The sequence below is a fragment of the Papaver somniferum genome, chromosome 11, assembly GCF_003573695.1.
Source record: "Papaver somniferum cultivar HN1 chromosome 11, ASM357369v1, whole genome shotgun sequence".
Lineage (NCBI taxonomy): Eukaryota > Viridiplantae > Streptophyta > Magnoliopsida > Ranunculales > Papaveraceae > Papaver > Papaver somniferum.
Genome location: NC_039368.1, coordinates 105,891,406 through 105,901,945, shown reverse-complemented (window position 1 = coordinate 105,901,945; position 10,540 = coordinate 105,891,406). Strand labels below are relative to the sequence as shown.

At 42.1% G+C, this 10,540-nt stretch overlaps 1 long non-coding RNA gene across 1 annotated transcript; it reads left to right on the top strand.

Moving 5' to 3' along the window:
- Positions 1 to 402: 402 nt before the first annotated feature.
- Positions 403 to 4,030, top strand: LOC113323863. The gene is made up of 2 exons (XR_003347886.1): positions 403 to 3,615; positions 3,741 to 4,030. It is a non-coding gene; the product is annotated as an uncharacterized LOC113323863 (long non-coding RNA).
- Positions 4,031 to 10,540: the final 6,510 nt, after the last annotated feature.

Below are 10,540 nucleotides of genomic sequence, written 5' to 3'. Positions count from 1 at the left end.
AATTCAACAGCAGATCCCCTTTTTTGATCACTCGGATATATATCGACTGCTGTTTCTCTCGTCTCTGTTTCAGGAGCAAATAATTGAAGAAGAAGATACTTCTTGATTCTAGGGTTGGGTTAAAGTAGAGGATGTGTAACATTACAAACTTTTTCTTGGATTTAGTTTAACCCATTTGTATGAGAATGCTTGAATAAACCCAAACAGAGAATGCTTGAGATACTATGGGTCTGCCCAAAAGCCAAAATAGGGATCGTATAGGGTGTGCGTGTGTGTGCCTACTAGTTTTGATCATAAACTTGGGTGCCATTAACAGTGAACCATGCAGCTTGGCACGTGTCACATATGTGTCACCATAAAAACCGAGGAGAAATTTCAGAGCAAGGGAGATTTCATCTTCATCTTTCTTTCTCTTTGTTTTTATTATTCATCATCTTCTTTGCTGGTAAATGGAAACACTAGAAGAACTTGATGGAAAATCTGCATGAACGAGGTTATAAAAAATGAATCTGAGTGTTGTAAGTGTTTCTTATCACCATTAACATAATGTTGTTACTTCTTCCTTTCTTTTATTTCATCTTCTCTTTTCTTAAAAACTGAATATTAAGAAGAACACTTTGAAGATGAAGATCAGTGGGCTTTTAGAGAAATGTTTTCTTTGAATTTTTGTTATCATTCAAGTGGGTTGGTTTCATAAACCGATTAGAGATATTACTCCGTGTGGTTTTCATCAAATCTGAAATTTTGTTGAGGTAATCAGTTCCTCGTTCAACCTACTATAGTGAATCGCAACAATCGGTTGGTTTGATTTATTACACTTAATACGTGTTTTAAATAAATATTGTACTAAAATTTATTCTTCAAATTCGAGTATTTTTGTAAACACGGAGAAGTTAGGGTTCATACAAACCTAGAGTTTTTGTAAAAATTGGGTGATTAAACTTCAATTTTTGTGATAATGAAATATGGGATACCTTCTTTTTATGTTTATCAAGTCGAATAAGGTAAGTTAGTATGTTTGAATGGTTAGTAATGTTGGGTTTCTTTGAATTAAAGCTTACTGTGTGCTATTTGAAGAAGGTATTTATGCATAACATGTTTGTAGGATTTCCTCTACGGAATTCATAGATTGCTATTAAAGCTTGCAACTACCTTAAGGTCTTCGTAAAGTTTCTCCCTAATGAATTCAATGCATCTCAATGATGGTTGGAGATACCCGTAGAGAAATCAGTAGATGTTAAGGTCTTTGTAATGCTTGCTAATGTGTTGGTGGCAGTTGTATATCTTGTCCATTTGCTAAGAATGGATGAGTCGTCGTTTAAAATCTAGTAGACTATCTACGTTTCTCAAGGGCTGTTGTATGAGTTTTATGACGGATGGGTTGGTGGAGCATCAGTGAAGGTAAGTCACTCCCGGACCACCATTTATTAGTGCTTGTATTTGAGTAGAAATGTTATAGCTAATCCGAAACTTTGCTTGGGTGATGAAACCTTAGAATTGAATTGATATTTTGACGTTTAGAACTCAGGAAATGTTGACACCATAAAATGAAATCCAACCGTTAGAATTAAGTGAATTTTGGATATGTTAGGCTCGTATATGTCAGGAAGACTCGGTTAAAATTTCAGGACGATCGGACACGGGTAAGTGGCAGAAAGTTCTGTATTACAGAGAACCGCACAACATTCCTACCTTGTGTCCAAACTTAGTTCTTATTTCATCCTTTGGACTTGGAATTTCACTGCCTTTGTTTGGTAATTCTCACATCTCTTGCTGCTTGTGTCAGGTCCTCTTATATATATATTGCAAACACTTTGAATTCCCATATCGGCATGTTTCAACTGTTATGGAAGTGGCACAGATGGGTATCGACTGTTGGAGTGTCATGTGGGCTCAATATCTATGTTCTCATGTAAATTTACTAGTATGGTAATACAGTATCTCATCCGCATGGGTTATGGATTCATGAGAATCCCATTTTTGATCTCTTTTGCATATTCATATGTATGTATATGACTCTCTCTTTCTGTGGTGTCTAATGCTCAGGGGATGATTGTTCATTCCCTGTTTGAGTGTATCATCATTACTCAATAGCTTGATCTCTAGGGGGTTTGCATAAAATCCACTTGACGCCACTGATGTCTAGAGACTTAGGAACTCATTTAAATTCTTTGATTCTATTTTGTACATGTATTCTTAGTTCCATACTTGGGGATGGTGTTCTATCCAACTCTACCTGATTTTACATTGGGTGTCGTAGGCAGGTACGATTGGAAGTAGAGACACTTTCTACTGCCTTCATACTGTTGTTTTATTTTCTAAAGTCACTATGAAGTGTATAAACTTGTCAACATTTCGTGTTGTAGATAAATTTACGCGAAAATGCACAGCAAGCAACATGAAGACTTGACCACTTACTTACATTAATGTATATTTTAGCAAGGGGCAAGATCAACGGAAATTCCAATTTAGTGGTAAATTTGGTGGATTTGTTGGTTAATTTAGTATAGGAATTCTACGGTGGTTTCTTTGTATTATTTGTCGAGGTGAAATTAAATTTATAATTCGTGTTGCTTTGCAGGCTATCGTAAATCCACTAAATTTGTATATTCTCATTTTATTTTATGTCCCTCTTTAGATGCATGTTAGTCTTTATTTATGGGGTTGGCTAGCAGTTTCTGTTTATTGGAACTTCTCAATTTTTGTAGACTTTATGCATATAGTGCGAAAATTCTCGTAGTATTTCGTTTTAGACTTCAGGTACTACTATGATAGAATTTCGCATGCCTTAAAATCTCTGGAGTTGTATTTCATTTTAATATACTCTATTTAGGATTCAGAAACAAGAAAGTATGGAGCCTTCTTAATTTACTGTTTGTGTGAACATTCATTTTTCTCAAGCTGCTTACTTGTTGCTTATATAATGTGTATGATGTGTATGGAGTTCGAGACTAATTTGTAAAGTGTTGGTCTTTACTTGCATCTGATTAAACTCTTATCCTGTTAAAAATGATAATGATGGAGAAGTGGTAAGGTGGAGATAGTTGTTGTTACGCAAATTCATATTATCTCTCATAAGAGTTGATTACTACATAGGTAGTTCATATCATCTGATAAGAGATAGTTACTATCACCGTGCATGCTATCTAAACAAACGATGGCGAACTACGGTCGTGCTTGATCCCTTCGAGCAACGGAGAGGGTACGTTGGAAGCCGCTATGCGGTTCAACACAACTCTACAAGGATGTTTATATCATCTGAAAGTCGTGGTTACCGATTTGCAGTTCATACCATCTATTCAGAGATGATTGCAACCTTGGCAAGTATATATCATGGGCAACTGACCAATGATGGCTGGTAACCAGAACTACCTTAATTTAGCAACTGGTCGTCTGTTATTTTGGGCAATTGGCCCGTGGTAATCTGGAAAATGGCCGTCTGTTATTATTGGGCAATTGGCCCGTGTCAATTTGGCAACTGGCCGCCTGCTATTTTGGGCAATTTGCCCGTATTAATTTGGTAACTGGTCGTCTGTTATTATTGGGCAATTGGCTTGTGTTAATTTGGCAACTGGGCGTGTGTGAATTTTGGTAACTGTCCGTCCGTGAATTTTGGTAATTGGCCGTCTCTCATTTTTTTAGAAATTTGGAATCCTTGTCGAATTTTATGAGCGTCATGGTGTGGGACACATGACCATAGAATTCTGACCTTAAACTAATGAGATTTTTACTGTGTGCAGGATTATGAATGAACCAAATTTTTACTTGAATGGCGTATTAGAGAGTCGGAGCTTGCCATGCGGATCGAACCCGACTCGTTGGAAGCAAAAATTTTCTGGTTCGTCACAGGATGGATAACGACACCCCACTACATAAGATAAGGGTCACCCCAGATTGAGTGCCCTATAACACAGGTGGTCACCCCTTAAATTCGTCTGGTTGTCTTGAATGCTCCTCTAAGAGAGTTGCCCCTTAACCTTGATTGGGATTCCAATATCACTGGCTTATGAAATGACCTTTTGCCTTTTCAGCTCAATTTTGGATGATTTTGTTCTTTTCCTCCATGCGACTCCAGAGTACCTAATAACTCAAAAACACGCGTAAAATACATAATTCACACGAAAAGTAACAAACGAAGCATAACCAATAGATATTAAATACGATATATTCTACACCCTATCAGCATCTGCCAGTGACATAATGGCGCGAATAGGGTCTGGCGCAACCGCGACCACTATATCTTGGCATATTGGTGTTATGTCTAAATATGCCTCAACAATATTAGCTCTAGTTGCCTTATCAAACTTAATGCCATGTGTGGCATTATTTGGCATGGTTAGCGTAGGGGCCCTATCCAAATTAGGGTTTGGCATGCCAAAAACCTAATTAGCACGTGTGGCATGTGGCCGCGGCATGGTGACGTTTTTTGTGCGGATAGTGCCATGGTCGCGTCAAAAGAAATTATGGAAGGGCCATAATGTGGGAACGACCATAGACGTAAGGATAGCCATGGGTGGCCATAGCATGGTGCCATTTTTAGGGTTGTTTGGGTCACACATTGTTTGTGGCATGTGGTAGGGCCGAAGAGGCATAATTTAGGCCACGACTAGGAATTAAGGTTTCGACTAATGCCACTAGAACAAGAGTCGTATTCTAATCACAATACCTAATTTTAATTTGTTATGGCGTTGGTCATGAACGAAAAGTGGGTTAGCATGCAGCTGCGCTGTTATGGCACGTTGGCATGTTGCTGCCGCGGGATGGCATGGCCTGTCAATTGGCAAGCTGGAGTGATTTGGAAGGTTAGATAGCCAATCGTCATGACGCCTGCGACAGTCACTAGGGGTGGTTTGGATTAGCGGTGTTGGCACGTTGCTTGCGGTGGCATGGTGATCCCTATTTGGGCGCGTTAGGAGCGGCTAAGCTTAATAAATCAAGCGGCCAAACCGTGCGGCCGTGATTTTTTTGGAGACTGGCTTGGACCGTATAGATTAGGTTCCTAATGGAATTAGGCGCATCGACCAACCAACTTCCAACTTTATTAAAAGTGTGTGCGGCGGGTTTTGAGCTATCTGATTGGTCGATGGCAAAAAGAGGGGGCCCGCAAGCAACATGGGGTCGGCCTCATTCCAAATGCGTGTGGCGCATTTTGAGCTATCTGATTGGTCAATGGCAAAAAGAGGGGGCCGACAAGCAACATGGGGCCGACCTCATTATAAATGTATGTGGCGAATTTAGAGCGACCTGATTGGTCGATGGGAAAGAGGGCCGACAAGTAATATGAGGCCGGCTTCATTCTAAATGTGTGTGACGCATTTAGAGCGACCTGATTGGTCGACATAAAAACATATTGGCAAGGGCAACATGGAGCGTGGCCAGCGGCCACAGGCGGCGCTTGTTGGAGCGGACTGTCCAGTTATGTGGCGTGGCCGCATCTCTTTTGTTGTCACTCCCATTTGCGACAGTTCTTCTTTATTTCTCGTTTTTTGTTAGGACTTTGCTCCTACTAGCTCCATGGAGGATTATTTCCCAGTTTATCTAGGTTTGGCCTCGACCAATAGGGTTCGGGATATTTGCACAAGGCGCAAAAGACCTAATGTTTGCACATTAATTAAGCCGAAAACTTGAATCTTGTGAGTTATCACAAAATTGAACAAATTTAATAAATTTTTTGTGTTGACAGAAAATTCTTTTATTCTCAGCGAGCAGTTAGCGCGTCTTCTGATTGAGCATTTTCATGCAGACCTTAATTTTGATCGGGAAATTCGTACAACTCAGCTGCGAGTGAACACTAATTGTCATGTCATACCAATACTAAGGCTTCAGCTGGGGAACATAGCATAGGAAAATACTTAATAAACCATACACTAATGAGTAATGTAGGCGAGAGTTTACAGAATGTTTGGGATTGTCTCCACATGCACTATTCTGAATAAATATACTAAGTTGCTCAATACATGTATGAGTAGAGAGGCCCGGGCACTCATATTTAAATGTCTCAGTCCTTTTGCAGACGACGCATTAAACATAGGGTTTTACATTTTTAGCCATGAACTAAAAACCACAATCAACATTAAGTCCCCTGCTTAGCATGTAACGGTGACATTGTTGCGGGGTAAGCATTAGATGGTGACAGACGAAGATAAAAATAGAAAAGGCATGACATGTAGAGGTTACCAGGAAAAGTTCAACCGACCTTTGGAAGCAAGTACGAGCGGTTGGTGATCTTTGTACTGGCGCGCTGCTAGCTTGGCCACGGAGTTTTGCAAGTTGAGCGGCTGGCTTGGCCACGGAGCGTTGCAGGTTGAACGGCTGGCTTGGCTATGGAGCATTGCAGGTTGAGCGGATGGCCTAGCCAAGAAGTATTCCAGGTTGAGCGGCTGGTGTTCCTCGTGTTGGAGCTGCTGATTCGGTCATGGAGGTTGGTGCCATGGAGTGTTGGCGCCGCGGGCCCAGCTGCCTTCTTCCGTGCATGGTCCAAAAGGAAAACCCTCCTCTACTCGAATTTCAAAAGTGTTATTCATATAAAAGGGCATGCTAACTTCCTCCCCTTTTATTATTCGCTCGTATGCTTCTTGTGTTCGCTTGCAGCAGCTCGATCATAGGCGTGCTAATCTTTAGTGGCAAGATTAGTTCATCTTGTCTTCGTATTTTAGCTGTGAATGCAATATCCATGAGTAGTTGATCAATCTTGGACATTTAGCTCGGTGTGAATGACTTCCTTTTTTAGCGACGTCAACGGCAACAAAGCAATCTCCAATAGATATAATTAGCAGCAAGGCGAGCCGGGAGAACTCAAGGTAGGTGCTCTTTTCTATTTTGCGCATGTAGCCACCCAAAAGTACCATCGATCTTCTCCAGAATGTGTAATAAGGTTCTGACTCCAGAAGAATGAGCATCTAACCTCTCCAGTGGATTTCAAAATTTACCAAACTCCATTGCACTCTTGGAATGGATGGATGAAATATATGCTCGGCAATGATCATGTCAGGGCTAATCTTGGAGAGTGTAGCTGCATTGTTGATCCGTCCTTGACTTTAAGTTATTTTGTGTCTGGACTACTGAGCCGATGTCTGGAAGGCTTATTCTTGTCGTTCTAATTGCGGTGATGATATGTTGTGGATGCTTGTATGGTCGAAATCTTCCGGAACCGCTGGGTGAAGTAGACGAGCTGAGAGGCGTTCAGTTGTCGACATGCTGCTATCAAGTCTTCAAGGACTTCATTCCAAGCGACATCCTTTGAACCATCTTCTGAATATTGGACTATTGTATCGAATGGGATGCGATGAGCACTCCCCAGTTACACTTCTGTCTGGTCATAGATCCGATGGCGTGGACGAATATGTGAATATCTCTGCGGCGTGCTTTTGGGAGTCTTTGATGCACGTGTACGTCTTCATGCTGAGAAATTCCTGCGACTCGTAAAGCTTCGACAGTGACGATGTTGACATCAGAAATAACCTAGTTGAGGGAATTGAAGGCATCCCATGCTGGTAGTCCCCATGTGTAATTATCCTGGGCCTATTTTCTAGTGGAAAATGTGCTTCTACTGCATTCGCTGGTAAGGTGGTGACTGCGTTTAAACTTCTAAACCTGAAGGAGGCTTCAGTCCCCAAGTGTAGCCTGCTTTGATTTTATCTCCTTAAATCCACGCCTATGGGATTTGATACAAGCTTATTGTACTCTCCTGGATGTGATGCTGAGATGCTTGGAACATCACCTGGACGAAATATACTGGATAACGAAGAGGTAGAAGTGAGAGAGTTATGTTGTTAATCATGGCTCCCCATGTTTCTTCAAGAAAAATGTTTCAGCCGTGTCCATGGAGTTATCTCATGAATCTTTGATTGTTATCGGGGATGGACTGCGATGAGCAGCCCCCAGTCGCACTTCTCTTTAGTTATTGAAGTTGTTTTCTCTGAGTAGGCTTGGGATCCGTCGCGGCCTCGTAAAGTGTTGCAGGCGCCTTCCATAAAGAGAGGTGGTGATATCCTTACGCTACACATTTGAAGAGTAGATGACCTTGTCGTGGCTATGACTTTTTGGTTGACCGTGTCTTTAGATCTTTGACAGTGAAGGGATTCCGCGTAGAGCCTCAGTCCCCAAGTGTGGTTTACATGTTTTTATCTTGTATGGCCGGTGGGTTGACCATGATAAAGATATCACCATCTTGCATCCATATCGGTGACTCTATTACTTCTTCCATGTGAAACTAAAATATGGATAAGTACGGATTACCTTTGTAGTGGTTGTTGTTATGGTGAAGCTCTGGCTGGTATTAACAAAAGAGCAGCAAAGGTTCTTGGCAGCATCTATGATCAGAAGAGGCTACGTTGTCCTGGGAACAAAGTAGGTTGGCTGGAACTGCATGGACGTCCATGGAAGCATAGGGATTGGATGGATGTGTAAGCGAGTAAAATTGTCCACGACCATGAGCTTTGGCGGGATGGGACAAAAAGTAGCCACAACTACGAACCTTGGCTGGATGCGATCACGATCCTTGACAGGGAGGAGTGTGGCGGATACGGGCACTAACCTTGGCAGGAAGGAGTGGCGGCTATGGGAACGAACCTTGGCAGGAAGGAGTAGCGGCTACGGGCATGAACCTTGGCAGGAAGAAGTAGCGGCTACGGCACGATACTTGGCAGGAGGGAGTGGCGGCTACGGGCACGAACCTTGGCAGGAAGGAGTGGCGGATACCGGCACAAACCTTGGCAGGAAGGAATGGCGGATACGACACGATCCTTGGCAGGAAGGAGTGGAGGCTACGGCCATGAACCTTGGAAGGAAAGAGTGGAGGCTACGACACGATCTTTGGAAGGAGGGAGTGGCGGATACGGCACGATCCTTGGCAGGAGGGAGTGGCGTAGAAGCCACGGCCAGGGACTCTGGTAACATGCAAGGATTTGCTCGGACAATATGGCCCAAAAGAAGGGTTCTTCCTTTTAATATAACTCACGTCTGTGAGGTTATTTCTTCTTATCCTTCTCTTTTCTTATTTCGGAGAAGCATCTCTTCCATGATTCTCTGCGTGCGGTAGCTTGCCTATTGTTGCTTGCTTGTGACCTTGGTGTACTGACTTGATGAAAATTTCAGATTCGTGTCTTCTTTCCAAAACGGACACAAAATCTTCGTACAATATCGGAATGAGGTGATTGACCTCTCATTCTTTTTCTAAGAGGAAAATCTAACTTTTGCAAAAAGAATTTATTCATTCGGAGTCCATCTGGTGGGTACCTGACACCGAGAATTCAGAACTTTCCAGGAAGAATTATGTAGGTTTTTCAGCTGTCACATAGTCGAGAGTTTCGGCTTCTATTTATATCTCATTCATAGGATTTATGTGCCCTTTTAGCATGTTGTATAAGACTTCCATACGAATCGTTTGGTATATGTATCACTCCAAGATTCTTCACCAATTAGAACCAGTTTCAATTCTTCCGGAGGGAAGTGTAAAAAAGTTTCTGACGGAGTTCTTGCAAAACGACCCTTAACCTTTCTAAACCACATGCCATGTCCGTGGGTGACGCTGCTGATGAGATGTCTCTCTTTGTGAGTTATCTGTTGATGTGTTAGTACCAGCAGTATACTTGGAAATCTAGGGCTTCAATTCTGTATCTCTTGACGTAGTCATCGAGATGTCTGTTATTTTACTGGAACATACCGGTATAGGTTTTTCCGGTACGCAATTTGGAGAACTCTTCAGCATTACCCGCTTCCCTGGGAAAAGGACATATGGGAAACGTGGATCCTTTTGGTGCAACAACTTCTCAAATCTTCCTTTGCGTGAAGTTATCTCGGTTGCGGATTCTTTCCTGACATGATGGTGCGGGCACCGTTATCTTCTTGAGGCTGCTCTCTTGACGTGTCGGCTCCAGTAGATCTGAAGATGTCCCGGGCTTGCTCTTTGTTGGGTCGGCATAATAGGAGAACCCCTATGAATGATTTGAAGATGTGTCAAGCCTCCTTTATTATTGTATATGTACAATTACCAAAATTGCTTCATGGTCTGGATCCATACATTTTGCTGATGAAGTGATGGCGGATACTCCTGACCATAAAATGGTAGTAGTGGTGGAATTGAGATAAACCCTCGCTTTCGTGATCTCTGCAGGTGCCTTTCTAGGATTCCACTGGCGTCGAGATTTGTTGTCGACTATCTCCATACTGGAACAACAACTATGTGAATCTTCCTTTTATCTCCCTGAGTGTGGACCATGGAGACATTAATATGGGTGATAACTTTGAGGCGTTTCCGGCTTGCTCCATATAACAATTATGGTGTTGCAGATTTGGCTGCTCCATTTGGACCTCAAGAGAATCCATTGTGCCTTCCTAAGTAGTAATCACGTCTTCATGTGTCTTCACGCGGCTTTATGGTCCTTTCATCTGGGAGATTTACTGGTGCTCGGCTATCCAAGGCATTTCCAGTAGCATTACTTGAAATAGCATTTTTTATGAAGCTTCTTAGCGATGGAACACCGAAATTGAAATTGGCTGTTGAACCTAGATTGAGTTTAATGATTGAATTGGATCTAAG